The sequence below is a fragment of the Micromys minutus genome (genome assembly GCF_963924665.1).
Source record: "Micromys minutus genome assembly, chromosome: 30".
NCBI classification, from domain to species: Eukaryota; Metazoa; Chordata; class Mammalia; order Rodentia; family Muridae; genus Micromys; species Micromys minutus.
Genome location: NC_137965.1, coordinates 17,655,435 through 17,671,518, shown reverse-complemented (window position 1 = coordinate 17,671,518; position 16,084 = coordinate 17,655,435). Strand labels below are relative to the sequence as shown.

General features: G+C 43.7%; 1 pseudogene across 1 annotated transcript in view; it reads right to left on the bottom strand.

Annotated features, from left to right (window-relative positions):
- LOC308439815 (small ribosomal subunit protein bS16m-like) overlaps positions 1-12,798 on the bottom strand; it is a 32,784-nt pseudogene extending 19,986 nt beyond the window's left edge. Inside the window, exon 1 of the transcript in view lies at positions 12,382-12,798. The product of the transcript in view is annotated as a small ribosomal subunit protein bS16m-like (transcript). The remainder of the gene's footprint in view (positions 1-12,381) is intronic.
- Between the last annotated feature and the right edge of the window lie 3,286 nt (positions 12,799-16,084).

Below are 16,084 nucleotides of genomic sequence, written 5' to 3'. Positions count from 1 at the left end.
AGCAAGATATTCTAAGGTCGATTTATAACCTACACATTCACATACACATACACACACACAGGCATCCCAAAATAAAATGTGGATCACCAGAGCTCATCTGCATGGAGTCAGCCACTTCAGAGGCTGGAACAGAGAAACACGAGTTCAAGGAGCCTGGCTGTTTCTGGTTGCCAACTTGACTACATCAAGCATTAACTCAATCCTAACGCTGGGCACGTCTGTAAGGGATTCTTTCTTCTTAATTAAATCCTTGGAAGTGGGATTTTTCATCCAGATCTTCTAAGACAGGAAGAGGAAGCAGATCTTTTGAGGGAGGAAGGTCCACCATTATGTGGCCCACACTTTGTGATGACAGCCTCTACACAGAACATGGAGAAGGAAGCTTGCTCTTTCCCTGCGTGCCCTCACTGGGGCTGGCAAGTCCGTCCCTTCACTTGCACCAGAGCCTACTTCTCTGGTGAATACTGGAGACCAGCTGAGGCAGCCAGCGTTATGGGCTGAACACTACTGGATTCTCGGAGTGTCCATTGCTAGGGGTTAGATAAATTGTTGGATTAGCTGGACCATAGGCTACATAGAATTCTAAGCTACATCGTTTATTCTGTCGGTTCTGTTCCTTCAGAGAACACTAGTAATCCACGGAGTTACAAAATGTGTACAAGACCAACCTCATGCAAAACAATAGTAAACCTCTTGTTTACTTTGAGTAAAAACAATAAATAAAAAGAGGCCTGGGGATATAGTTTGTTGGAAGCCATTCGCCCAGAATGCACCCTACATTTAATCTCCAATGTCACAAACCAAGCAAATCAGTCGCCAAGGTATTTGTATCCTGCACATATAAAGAGTTCTTACATGTCAACAAGAAGAAGACAAGTCACTCTTTTCAAAAGAGGCATTTTATGGAAACACAAACAGCCCCATGGGTGTGTAAAATCCTACCATGAACTCACAGAACTGGCAAATAAACAAACAAACCTTTGTGCAGAGCAAAGCCATCCCCCATATCCTATAGATCAGCTCAATCTTTTTGGAGAACAATTTTGCCTCGTGAAAATGCCCACGCTCTATGACCTAGCGATTTCACTCTTAGATTTAAACTCTAGAGAAGACAGCCTGTTCCAAAAGGCACTTAGCAGAAATGCTCAGAGAAGCACTATAGCTCCTAGGAAAGAACTGGAAGCAGACCAGTGCCCATCGACAGAGCAGTAAAAGATAGGCGTTGGAATACTATATAGCGATGAGTATGAATAAATCATAGCTGTGCCCAACAACATAAGGGAAAAACAGGACTGCAACCTGAGTGGGAGAAGCAAGCAGAAAACACATCCAGCATCTACCCAGTGAGGCATCGGTGAAAGTCATGCAAAATTCTGCTTCGTGAGACCTCTGAGAAGTCAAAGCCACAATAACCAGTGGGTGGTAGATCCAGGATGATGTGAGGGCAGGGGTTTAAAAGTAATAATGTAAGAGTTTCACTGTCTTCTTCCATGTGATGTGAGGATGCCGGTGCAGAATTAATGTGCTTCGGGGCTCCTCCATTGTTCTTTTGTTCATTCTTCTTCCCCTCCACTCCCTCTTTCAAGACGGGATCTTATGTAGCTCACAGTCTGGTCTCAAACGTGTTCTGTAGTTAAGGATTGGAGAGAAACTCTCTTACGAGCATCACCTGTCAATAAAGAAAGCTTAGGGCCAATGAGCTGAGGCGGGAAGAAGGAGGTGGGACATCCAGCAGGGACAGAGAATTCTGGGATAGAGGAACATGGGAGATTTTTCGGGTTGCTGAGGAGACAGATGTAAAAAGACAAGGAGAGGAAAGCGGTCACATAGCTGAGCCCAGGTTAGAATAAAAGGGATAATAAATTAAGAGTTAGTTTTCGAACAAGCCAAAGCTTAGGCCATACACATTTATTAATAAACAATCTCAGAATCTTTATTTCTGGGAATTAAGCGGGGAACCTCAATTTTACTTATACCTCTGGCTGACCTGAAATTCACTACGTGGACCATGATAGCCTCAAACTCACAGAGACCAACCTCCCTCTTTCTTCCTTGACCTTGAACTTTTGCCTTTACCTCCCACAATTACAGGTCTGCCTCACCATGCCTGACTTTATTTTCTATAATTTTGATATATATATATATATATATATATATTATTTCCTGAAGCTAGGGAGATGCCTCAGTTGGTAAAGCCAGGCCTAGAAGGCACGAGGGTGTAAGTCGTATGCTCAGGACTCAGGTGAAAAAGCTTCGTGTGGTATCATGTGTTTGAAATAGCAACACTGGAGAGTGGCAGTTGGTGGGCAGACCCCTCAGCTCACAGGCCACTCAGCCCAGCTCATGCAGAAAGGCCCAGGACAGTGAGATACCCAAACCAAACACAGAAGAAAAGAAAAATATCACAAAGACCTGGGATGGCTTGGTCAGTTACATGCTCCCTCCTTCCAGTGTGACATCTGTTTGCATCCCAGCACACAAGGAAAAGTCTAGGTGCTAAATGCCTGGAATCTAGGGACCCTGTCATGGAAAAAAAATAAGCAAACAAATTTAACAAAAGTCTCTCAAGCAAGCAAACAAACAAACAAAAACCAGACAAACAAACAAACAAACAAAACAGAACAAAAAAGGTTACAACTTTTATATAATCTAAAGTAGTCTAAAGTAGCAGGAACTGGGCTACCCTTCACTCTTTATAACACAATCTAAACAATCTAATAGGAACTCAGGCACAAAGATTAGGTTTATTTAGCTTACAAAAAGGCACCATAACAAACACTAATTTCAGTTACAGTTGAAAGTTATAAAATCTCACAAAACTCAAAAATGTAACTATTTTATTTGTTTGTTTGTTTGTTTATTTTGAGGCAGGATTTTACTATGTTTTCCTCAGTGTTCTTAAACTCATTATAAAGGCCAGGGTGGTTTTGAACATACAGAGATCTACCTGCCTCTGCCTCTTCAATGCCAGGATTAAAAACATGTACCACTGAGTTTGTTGTTGTTGTTGTTGTTGTTGTTTGTTTGTTTGGTTGGTTGGTTGGTTTGGTTTTTGGTTTTTAATTAGAGTTAACAGATCTCCCTATAGTAGTTCATGGTACTCCTCATACTTTTGGGGCACATGCTCTTTGAAACTTCCACCCCTCCCCTGACTATGACAATGACTTTAAAATATCAGAAATAAGCTACAAAGACAAATCAGTCTTTTAAATAACAAGGTTTCTTCTAACGTGATTAAACTGTTTTGAGGGGAGGCTGTTGCTGCTGTTGTATCAGTCATGTTTGAGAAAAGTTTATTTCAGCTTCTCAGCTCTTTCCTACTGATGGTGCTGAGTCCACAGATCGATCCAGCCTTTTGAAGTCACCATCACAGCAAGCTAGTCAGGCCAACTGCCTTTTTTTTTTTTTTTTAAACCACACCCCATGTTTCTCCCAGGCCTACCTTGCCAGGGCTGTTCTTGGCAGTGGGGTGTGCCAAGGGAACTATGTAGCCAAGTCACATGGCTCTTGAGCTGGGAGTGGAGCCACAAATTGGCTGGATTCTTCTCCTGGGGATGACATTCATGTTCCACAGAGTCCACAGAAGGCAGAGTGTCACTGAGACACTGGGACCCAGTACCTAAAGCCCCTCTCTGAAGCTACTGCTTCCTCCCCGAGCCTGGGCTGGTCCACGGGAGTTGAAAGATCCGATCCCAAATACTAAGTCTGAGATCAAAAGAGGATAAACAAGACTGTGGAAATAATCTTTGGCAGGACTGGTTCCATCTCGCTGGTGAGGAGGGAGAGAAGCGGCTCCCTCGTGTTCTGGCCATGGTTAGGGCACACGAGGCACATGTGCACGTGCACCTGCACACACACAAAAGTGAGTGTGATTTCAAGATAAAAAAGGCAAATAGAAAACATAAAATAAGATGCTGGGAATAAATACAAAATTAGCAGTCATAACAAATGCAAACGAGCCCATCTGCTTCAAAATAGAGATCATCTGAACTGAGATACGGCCCATTCATGAACCTTCACATCTGCAAGAGAATGCTGGGAAATAAAACCCAGATAAACACTAAGCTGGTAAAGACGGTGGCACATCAATTATGCGAAATACACTTGAGGCACCAACATTCAGCGTTACGAGGGTCATCGTTTAATTAAAAGAGAAAAGGTTGGCTGCATAATCTTGACCACCTGATTCAATTTTTGAGAGCTGTGCATAGGAGAGAGCCAGTTCCCTCAAGTTGTCCTCTGTCCTCTGTACACACACACACACACACACCACACATACACACACATACAGTCTAATGGTAATGTTAATAATAATTATTATAATTATAACAATTTCTAAGAAACTATAACAATCCTGAATTTGCATGTACCCAACAACATTGCCTCAAAAATAACAGAGGTAGGTAGACAAAAATAAATCATTCAGTCCCCCAAAATGGTGGGTGCTTTTACACATTAGCCTCAAGCCAATAATAGCTATGAAGTATAAAATATATTGAAAATTAATAGTTTTGTTATATTGAAAAATATAACACAATTATGTAATAATATAGCATCATATTATTATATAAAATAATAACAAAATATCATGCTGTACCTATGGTAATATATGCAGAATCTTGCCCCAGATAGAGATGACAAATGACGAAGTGACAATGATCCAATGTCAACAAACAATTTGACGACAGTCAAGGTGTGCAGTTTATGCACAGCTTATTTTATATCATAACGCAGTGTGGCCAGAAATTTAAAATACTAAAAGGATATTTTAGAAAGCATATTATTTTAGAGACTAAGATTGACACTTCACAGTGACAGGAGGACTGGGGAAATGGCTAGTAAGTAAAGTGCTTGCTGTGCAAGAGGGAGGACCAGAGTTCAAATCCCTAGCACTCATGTAAAAGCTGGGTGGGCATGGTGGCTATCTGCAATCCTAGTATACTGAAGGTGGAGCTGGAGATAGGAACAAGTGGGCTAGCACAGGCTAACTGAACCTGGAACTTCATGTTGAGCAAGAGACCTTGACTGTCTGTAGGGTAGAAAGTGACCAAGGAAGAATTCTGATTACATCAGCATTGGCTCTCAACACACATGCAATGTACCCACACATGCCTGTGCACCCTACACACATGCAAACATCCACAGATATACACATATACAAGCAGATGATTAAACAGGAGATGGGAGTCGACATTATAAAGCCCTTTCATGACCTGCTCTGCTATTCAAAACACTGTGCAGTTTTCATGTTAATAACTGTAGAGTCCCACGGCTGTTCTAGTAACTCTCTAAGTGTTTAATTCTACCAGAGTGCCACAATTTAATCTTTGAACTATTCATGAGCGAACATTTTGGTTATGTGACAGAGACCATGGCTGTCCCTTTATGCCCTTTCTCTTCAGTTTTTAAAAGTTATCTTGTATAACTTTTACATGTATGTACTTTAACATGCATATACATCTGTGTATGCCTGGTGAGAAGGCAGCATAACGTGTCCAGGGACCTTTGGGGAACTGGAGTCAGGGAACTGAACTTACTGTGGGTGCTGGGAATCGAACCTGGGTCCTCTGGAACTGCTCTTAGTCACTGAGCCTATTATTATCTCTGAAAATGGGTCTGAATCCAAACTGTCCCTTAAAACATTAATGGCTGCTGCCAATAAGCAGAAAAGTTTGGAGTAATAATCTGGCTAAGGAACTGGTATGATATTTTGGAGAATATTATACGCCATATGCCCAAGCATTATATTGCATTAAAATAACTTTGTTTGCATGTAAACATCTATTTTTGCAAGCCTCCATGATGGACATCCGATGGCGGGGCTCACAAAGAGGGAGACGTTCCCCAGATGCTCTCTCTTCTTCTGCATGGAATGGGGGCCTAACTGCTGGACTGGAGGCTTGATTGATGTTACTCGAATACAGCAGGCGTCCTCCTTTCTCCTCTAACTCAGGAAGCGCTGGTTAAGCCCTCGGGATACATAAGTGCCTCATTTCTTAAGAAAGCATAGTGAGATACAGGGAAGGCAAGGCTTCACAAAGCAATTAGGAGGAGGGCAGTTTAATCCATCCTCCTCTGATTGAAAAGCAGCTTCAACCAAGGTATTGCCTGCAAAAATAAACTTTAATCTGCAAAAGAGTTTACAGGAACATTTGATCAAACAGGAAAAGAAGAGGGATAAATTAAAATAGCTATTAAGCACTCGGTTTCTGCCCTTCTGGTTTTGTTTTCCTTTCCGTATATTGAGTCCAATAGCCGAAAATACATCAATAAGTGTATTTCAGATACTTTTTAGTCTGCATACGCCATGCTCGGGCAGTGTGAGTGTTTTCCTTTTTTCTCAGTTTATAACTGACATGATGTGAAATGAGGCCAAGTACTCTGATTCTGTGGCGTTCTTCTCTTTAGGATTAGGGGAGTCTTTTAGAACTGGAATCCTGGTAGGCAAAGGCTTCAGAGTATGAATGGGGGCTGGCGAGATGGTGCTGAGCTCGATGCCAAGAGCCACGAGGTAAGAGAGAACTGACACCTCAGAGTTGTCCTCTGGCCTCCACCATCACCCCAGAAAAAACAAATAAATGTGATTTTACAAAGGAACGGGAGGGGGGCAGGGGGGATACATTCTTGTCTTTTTCCGATCTCTGCCTTCCTCTTTCTGTCACCAATGGCTACATCATGAGACAAGTTGGGAAGAGAAAGTACTGCATGTAATCATGGCTTTTCGAAATGAGTTTATAAAAGCACATTAACTTTTATTTTATCGGAAAGGCACTTGGGCCCTCAGACACGGTGATGTCACTTTCCTCAAACATCTCCACCCTTTTGGATGCCTTCATCCCTGTGTGTCAATGTTGTAAAGTAACTCTCCACCCAAGGTGCCACCAGGCGAAACAGGAGCTCAGGAGCTGACCAGACCCTCGGGCTTATTCCTGTGCTTGTCAAAGCAAGTACATCACGGTGTCCTGAAGATCCGGGCATTTGCTGAAAGAAAATACTGGAAGCAGTTCAAAGAATTTTTCGTATCGGTTGTAATTTGTCAACCGAAAATAATACGAGGTGCTTGTAGAAACAAACATGCAAGCAAACAAAGAAACGAGAACAACAGTCTAAAGAACAGACTAAAAGAAGTAATTCAGAGCAGAATGAAATACAAAGAAACAGCAAGCTTCCCATTCCCCAGTTTTCTGGTAAAATAGTTATTCTACAAGCTACACATTCATACCACATGTGTGTGCGGTCAACATTGCTTAAGAACTCATTTTATCTCATCCACTCAGGACACAAACACATATGTACCAGAACACACAAGAGACCCAGAACTTTCTTCCTGATTTTGGCTATTTACAAATACACCAGTGATCGCTGCCGATCAGGTGTGTGGAAACCACAGGAGAAGCTTGTAAATGGCACTGGGGGAAAAAAATCAAAGGTTGTGTTATTTAAATTTAAAAGTAAGATTCGTGTGTTAAAGTTTAATACATGCGGCCAAATGGCTGTCTAGAAAGGTTGCCTCAACCCACAGTCCTACCGATGGTACCTGGGAAGGCAGATTGCCAGCTTCCCACAAATGTCTTTGACAATTCTTGCTAACAGGAAAGAGAGAAAGTCAGATCTCGGTTTCAGGAAGTTTCATTTCTCCCTTTAAGTGTGAGCTTTTAACTTTGTCTCTAAGCATTGGTTAGTTATTCCTCTATAGACAAAGCCATTATTATCATAATATCTCTTTGAGGCAAGGTCTCATGGGTCTCCTGCTGGCTCCATGCTCTCCTTGTAGCTCAGGATGACCCTGGACTTCTGATTCTCCTGCTTGTACCCCTGAGTAATGAGATTACAGGTAGGGACTACCACACCTAGTTTTATGGGATGCTGGGTGTCAAAGCCAAGGCTTCAAGGGTACTAGTCAAGCACTCTACTCTCTGAGACAGAGTCCCCAACCCCCAGAGTGTTATTTTAAAGTTGACTGGGTTGCCTTTCGACTATATACATTTATTTTATAGGAACATTTGGATCTTAATGAAAGAATACCATGTCATAAGTATAAAAATTATCTTAAAAGAACGTATAATAAATATCCTACTTACAGCAATGACCCTGTTTTTTACTAGTAGACTCTTCATGCAAGATAAACTTGATTTAAGGTCATTTCTATTTAAGGCTCTCATTAGAGAAACCGGATTTAATAAAAATTTCCCAAAGAAAGCACATTCTTCGATCTGATTTAATCCTAAGGTAGTTGTTTGATCTAATTTTAATGCATGGTTATTATCTCAAAGACAAATTTGTATTTCAGGAAAGAAGGAAATTGGGAGAGAATCACGAAAAGTCACAGAATGATGAGAACTGTCTTCCTATCTTCTAAACCCTTTAGAATAATTACGGTAACACAAGGCACTCCTGGGGACCGCAAGCTTTGCTCAGAACTTTTTCTTTAATTCCTTCGTCACTATTTCTTGGTTGTTTCCATCACAATGTTCTTTTTAGAGAACTTTTTCCAAACCCTTCCTCTTCCTAGAGGAGCACTTCCCAAATTATCTTACGGACTCTCTCTGACTTTGCATTTTCAAGGTGACTAAAGCCTGTCCGATGATTTCATACAAAGGCTTTTAGCACCCTCAGATCACTCAGAGAACCGTATTGGTAGCTGAGTTTTATCTTATTTGTTTATTTTTTGCAGTGTTAAGGGATCAAAGGCAGCAGCTCACAAGCTGCATTTTAATCTTACTTGATAACTGACATTCGTTCAAGTGTTTCCTTTGAAGTACCTCGAGTGGAAAGATTAACATTGATGATGCTGGCTGAAGTACTCAGTGCTGGGCTTTATGTAAAAATTGAAATTATTTAATTCTTCTAGATCTCAATGCATCTTGCCTGTATTAGCTCATTTTCTTGTTGCTGTAATAAATATCCAATCAAAGCCAACTCAAGGAATAAAGAGTTCATTTGGTTCCTGGTTTGAGGGTAGAGTCCTTTATGACAAGGAAGGCATGGCAGGAGGGGCGTGAGACAGGGGTCACAAGCATCCGCAGCCAGGAAGCAGAGAGCGCATGCGCTATGCACGCTGGTGCTCAGCTCCCTGTACCACAGCCTTGAGAAAGTGCCGCCTACATGCAGGCTGGGTCTTCCATTCTCAGTGCATCATTTACCTTCCTGTTGCTGTGTCAATATACCATGATCAGGCTTACTTATAGACTCTATTTGGTCTTGGGATTCCAGAAGGATGAGAGTCCATCATGGTGGGGGAGCATCACAGTGGGAGAAATGGGAGGCTGAGAGGCTACAAACTTAACTACAGATACGAAGCAGAGAGAGCCAGTGACCAGGAAGTGGTTGAAGCCTGCCCCCAGTGAAGTACTTCTTTCAAAGAGGCCTTACCTCCTTAACCTCCCACAAAGCACACGGCCAGCCCAAGACAACGTGTTTATATGAGATTATGTGGGATAGCTCTCTCTTTCAAATCATCGCACTAAGTTAAACCTCTCTGGAAACACCCCCAGAGACATCCTCCGAGGTGTGTCTCCTAGGTGATTTCAACCAGGCAAGTAGCAAAGGAAGCTTAACCATCCCAATTTGATTACTGAAGTAGTTCCTGCTGGGAGGTGTTGGTGCGGGTTCTTTTAAATCCTAGCACTCAGGAGAAAGAGGCAGGCAGATCTCTGAGTTTGAGGCCAGGCTGGTCTACAGACGGAGTTCCGGGACAGCTAGAGCTACACAGAGGAACCTTGTCTTGGCGGTGGGGCTGTGGAGTGAGAAGGAGAAAGAAAAGAAAGAAAAAGAAATGGTTCTTAATACTTTATGAATGTGTGGCTCTGGGGTTGTAGGTGACATCAACTGCTTGAGTATGCTTGCAAACTATTCTTATAGCCTCAAGTCTTTTGGCTGCTTGGTGGTTTCGTTAATTAGTTGACTAACTTAAGAAATAAACTCGTTAAAGTTTCTTCTGACATATCTAAATCGAGGAAGGGCAACCGAGAGTTATTTGCAATTTTAGTTTATTTTCAAGTGAAGGAGTTTAAAACACCATCATATTTCTGGGTAGGCTAATTGTGAGAAATCGCTGTCTTATTAACTCTTCCATTTTAATTTTGTTGTTGTTGTTGTTTCTGCAGCACATACCAATGTGAATTGGTTGTGTTTCTTTAAAGGTGTATGGGCAACCGTTTGCGTGCATATGTAGTTGTGGTGTGTGTGTATGCATGTTCACATGTGTGTAGGTGCATATGTGGAGGCTGGAAATTGCTGTCAGGTATCTTCCTCCATGGCCCTCCACTTTATTTACTGACGAGGCGGGGTCTTTCAGTGGAACCCAAAGCTTGCCAGTCGGCGAGTCTATGGAGAGAGCTGGCCTTGGTGATCCCAGCTCTGTCCCTCAAGTCCTGGGATTATAGGTGGCCACAAATCTACCTGGCTTTATGTAGGTGCTACGAATCCAAATTGGACTCTGCACCTCAATGTTTGGGTAACGACTCTCTCTACTGAGCCATCTCCCCAGCCTTTATTTTTTGTTTGTTGGAGACCAGGTTAACCTACCTCCTGTTCCTCCTGCCTCTGTCTCCCTGGTGCAGGGATTCCATGCATGGCGCCAGGATTTGGTTCTGTTTCTAAAGGAAAAGGGGAGGCCAGGCTTCAAGGATTATTTACCAATGACAACGAAGAGCTCCTTCCATTCATTAGGTAAATGGTTATTCAGCGCCCATTTGAACATTAGCATTTCAGTCATTAGCGTGAAAAATGGAATGAAAAGTATTTGAAGCTGTGTGTGTGTGTGTGTGTGTGTGTGTGTGTGTGTGTGTGTGGCTGAAGGCAAAACTGCCTCACCAACCCAAAACTAGCAAGCAACCAACCAGAAATAAAAACAGGCATTTGAAATCAGAAGGAGCTGATGCCAGCCTTACCCAAACCCTGTTATCAGTTGAACTCTGGAATTCCTAAGAACTCCAAACCCAAAAACGTTTAAACCGTCAAGTTTCCGTCTATCCCCAAACTCAGTTACTCATGGATCAAGAGCATGAGCCAATGTATTATTAGTGACTCTCTTTATTTCATAAACTGCTCTACTTTCATTCTCCTTTGTGTGTATAAAACAAAGGTGGTTTGGGGAGGGGAGAAGGAATAATAGGACCCTTGTTTCCTGTGGCCTCGATGCTCTAGGACCTTCTTTACTACATTCTGGAATGAGATAAGATAAAGGTTCCTTCCCTCTCTGCTTAATGGGACTTGGGCGAAGGGCACCTGGCAAAGAAACTCGCCTGGGAGAACATTCTGGAAGAAAAATGGAAAGTTTCCAGGACCGCTAATGTTGGAGAGAGTACAGAAAGGTGACCCTGATGGCCAGGTTCCAGAGGGAGAAAAGACATCTGTTCTCAACCTGTGGATGGTGTCACCATCGGGGTCCTAGATCATATATCTACAGTATAATTCACAACAGCAACAAAATTACAGTTATAAAGTAGCAACCAAGTAATATTATGCTTTGGGGGTGTGGTCACCACACACAAGGAACTATACCAAAGGGTTGCAGCATTAGGAAGGTTGAGCATGGCTCAGAGGATGACTTTGTGTGTCGTGGAACTTAGCCCCTCAGGGTCTGCCATCAGCCTGTAAGCGTTCAAGGAAGTGAGTGGGCTGGGTTTCCTGCAGAAGCCAGTGAGTAACCAGGACCCATGTTAATCCTTCATACATCTACGTGCATAAAAAAAGACAGCAGACACCTCAGTGACACCCTTCCTGCGCCGTGGGAAAGAAGCAAGGGAGAGGATCAGCTGCCCAATGCCAAGTGTTCAGGCTTAAGGATAGAATTGTCACATAGTTTTAAAATCAATCACATTTTTTTTTTCTATTTAGGTGAAGCTCGGTGGTAGAGTGCTTGGCTAACAAGTACACGTCTCTGGGTCCAATCCCCAATGTCACACATCTCACTCGACACATATGCTGTTGTGCATGCACACACATTCACACATTACCACACACAGATGCACCTGCACACACACACACACACACACACACAGGCTCACACAGACATAAACACACACACATGCTCACTCACACAGATACACACAGTCAGTCACACACACACACACACACACAGGCACACACGCACACATTTTCTTTTCTTTTAGGAAAAGTTATAAAGCTGGATTGTTGTAGTACACACCTTTAATCCCAACACTTGGGGCAGGGGCAGAGTCAAGCAGATCCCAGCCTGGTCTACAGAGTTGAGTTCCAGGGCAGCAGCCTAGGCTACAGAGACTTGTCTTGAAAAGAGTTCCCCCATTTTAGTTTTATTTAATTAAGAAAAAAAATTTTTTTGACTTGGAAAGCTCCATTTATTGATTCCCCAGACCCAACACAAAACTCTATGCGCAAGTTTTACAGGCCCTTGACCTTGTGGCCACAGCCGTGTTTGCTGAAAGCAGCTTGCTTCTGTCTCTTTGGGCTCTGGTTCTGCTTTCTGAGACGCTAAGGGGATGTCTTGTGCTCTCTTCCTCCGTAGTCTTTCAGCATTGGTGATCATCATCGGATGCAGGGGGAAAAAGCTGCACAAACCAAGAAGTTTCTCCATAGGCTTAGAGAGGCGAGCCCCACAGCCAATCCAGTCCCGGATCCGGTCCAGGTTGAGGGCAACTAGTTTTTCTCTGTGACTGTTAGGTAGTGGATCATAGGAGCCCAGCTGCTCCACAAATCGGCCATCCCTGGGACACTTGTGAGCAGCCACAATGCGGTAAAAAGGCCGGTTGGTGCAGCCATCCAAAGCAAGGCGTATGGTTTGGCTTTGCAGAGAAAGGTTGTGAGGTGGACCATGGTTTCGGTGAGGCACTTTTCGGATGTCCCCCTAATTAAGAAATTTTAATCTCTCTCTTTCTCTGTGTGTGTGTGTGTGTGTGTGTGTGTCACAATGTGTGCAGTTGCTGTCAGAGGTCAGAAGAGAGTGTTGGTTGTACCCCTTGGAACTGGAGTTATAGACGGTGTGAGCTATTAGTCAGTGGTGGGAAGAGAACCCGAGTCCTCTGGAAGAACAGTACGTGTTCTTAACCACTCACTATTCCTCTAACACTCACAGTTAGATTTAAAGGGAGGGTGTGTTGAGCTTTTCTACGGATACTCTCTACTACTTTCCAGTATTAAACTGGGACTACTCGGTTTTTCTTCAGATGATGAAATATGTCGTTTGAAATATATGTAACCCATAATAGCAAAGGGAGGCCGGGGAGCTGGCCATGTACTTTTCTTGAGAGCGTGAGAACCTGGGTCTGATCACCAGAACTCAAGCAGAAAAGCTGGCCGCGGTGGCTGACTTGTAATCCCAGTGCTGGGGAAGTTGACACGGGTTTGCAGGTCAATCAGCAAGACCTGCTCGTGGAGTTCCAAACTGAGAGACCTTGGAGGGCTGGGGAGGATAGGAAAAGGGAGCTGGTGCCTGTCTTATTAGTTAGGCTTTCACTGCTGTGAAGAGACACTATGACCAAGGCAACTCTTTAAATGACGGGCAACATTTAATTGGGGGCTGGCTTACAGGCTCAGATGTCCAGTCCATTATCATCATGGTGTCGAGCATGACAGCATCTAGGCCGACATGCTGTTCTAGGAGTTTCGTGTTCTACATCTTGAGAGACTGGATTTCACAGTTGGCCAGGAGAGGCTCTTTCCACACTGGGCTGAGTTTGAGCATAGAGACTTCAAAGCCCATTCCTACATTGAAGTACTTCCTCCTACAAGGCCACACCCACTCCAAGGCCACACCCACTCAAACAAGGCCAACACCTCCCAATAGTGCTACTTCCTAGGCCAAGCCTCTTATGACCAGCACAGTGCCTAAGAAAGAATGCTTGAGTTTGGGGTTATCCTCTGCCCTGCACACTCAGGAACACACCCACACACACCTGTATCTGCACACAGGAACATGCACACGTATGTGCAATTCTGATGTGAGGACCCTGTCTTCAAGCTCCTCAGTCTTCCCAGAGGCAGTAATTTTCCACTGTAAGACTATATCCACTGGGCACTCTTGAGTGAAGTCTCCTCACTCTGTAAGGGAAGTAGAAGGCACTTGGCAAGGGATTTCCGACACCAGCAGTATTTTTCATTTGCATATCGTTAGGTGATTTGCATGCTAGTTAAGTGAAGGATGCTGCAAATGCATTTTTCATTTACATTACCGAGAGGAGGAAATTAGAAGATGACAGGATGTATGTAAAAGCACTTCATAAAGTACTCTCAGAATGTAGTCCTGTAGTAGCAAAATCAGCCAGAAGCTGGGGGGGGGGGGGGGGGATCGTATTCTCAGGAATAGCCATGAGGCAGGAGAAAAATCACTCACTTATAAAACTGGCGTTGTAAATTACCAGGTAAAGTGTTACACTAAATATCTTACCATTTGATCTTGGATACAATGAGGTGAAGAGATTGCTAAGGTTTCAGCCAGCTGTGGTGGTGCATGCCTTTAGGGAGATTGACTCAGGGGGATCTCTGTGAGTTCAAGGCCAGCCTGGTCTTCACAGTGAGTTCCAGGTCAGCTGGGGCTACACAGTGAGATCCTATCTCAAAAAAGGAGGAAAAGGAGGTGATAGAGAAGGAGGAGGGAGTTTTTTTTTTTAATACATATATATATATATATAATTTGTGTGGGGACAGCATACATGTGCCACAGCTTACATCTAAAGTTCAAAGGACAGCTTATGGGAGTCTATTCTCTCCTAACATTAAACTCAGCTGTCAGCCTTGTTGGTAAGCGCCTCTATCCTCAATGCCATTTCACTAGGATTCCCAGGATTGTTGGAAGCCCCAAACAGAACACCAGATTACTTGTTTTTCTGTTTCTTATTTTGGAAAGAGAGTATCTTATTCGTGTAACACATTTTCCAACTTTATATATTTTGTTTGTGTGCATGCACCTGCACCCTGGCCCCAGAGTTGCTTCTCTCCCTCCCTGCATGGGCCTCGGGGGTGGGATGCAGGCAGTCCTTCATGCCTGGTGGCCAGCACCTCTACACACTGAGCCATCTCTCTGGCCCCAAGGTCATCGCGTTCACTCGAGCTTTACATCCTTGTATTCTATTATAGAAAAAGAAAAGTATTATTGGGTTCCTTTTTGAATAGCACCTCCCTTTCCTTTTCTACTATTGGGGTGGCGTTGGCCTTCCCAGCCTGCCTCCCTCAGGAACTACACTCTCACTCTTCCTCCAGCCCCTCTATGCTTCCCCCACGGGAGGCTTCTATTATGTTTCTGTCTTCGCATCAGACACACTGTTTCCCCTGTGCCTTAAGGAATACATTTTCATCTCTAGCCCCTTGTTTCTCTTCCAGTATGCCTGCTCCTTATTCCCACCATGTCCTGCAGCCCCCGTATCCTTTCCTATCTCTGCAAGCATCTGAGGTGTATTCGTGCTGGACCACTTCCAGGCATTAACTCTTCAGCATTTGTCCTTTGATATCTCTTTTTCGCCATAGATACATTCCCGAGTGTGTTCGGCATGTTGCTGTCACTGTTGTATGTTCATCTTCAGGGGTTCTTGCAGGGAGGACTGTGCTGTGGACTGACCTCTACCCTGATCCCTGTTTATAAGTTGAAGCCTGGGGTGGTTATTTTTAATGCCTTGACTTGACAGGTTTATGGGATACCCAGAAGGATGGTTTTACACAGGACGTACCTGTGAGGGTTCCCAGGAGAGATTGGATTTGGACTGGTTGATGGGCAAAGCAGAAGACCCTGTCTGAGACTACTGTGAGATAGTCTCCAAGCCCCTGGGACAGTCTTCAGGATGAACACCTTGATCTTAGCATTCCTAGCTTCCGGGGAAGCTATGAAGAAATTAATCTCCATTGTTTAAGCTAGCCAGCCTGTGCTAATTCCCTTTTGCCTCATTGTGACCCAAATACCTGACAGAGAACAATTTAGGGAGGTAAGGGTTCGTTTTGACCCTGCAGTGTGGAGAGATGCAGCTCATCGTGTCAGAGGAGAGCACAGGAGCCAGGGTGTGAGGGAGCTGTCACTTGGCATGACCTGTCAGATTGCAGATTGCTGGGACCTGCCTCACATTCTTCTTTTTGTTCAGTCCAGGATCCCAGCCCATAGGATGTTGTTGCCACC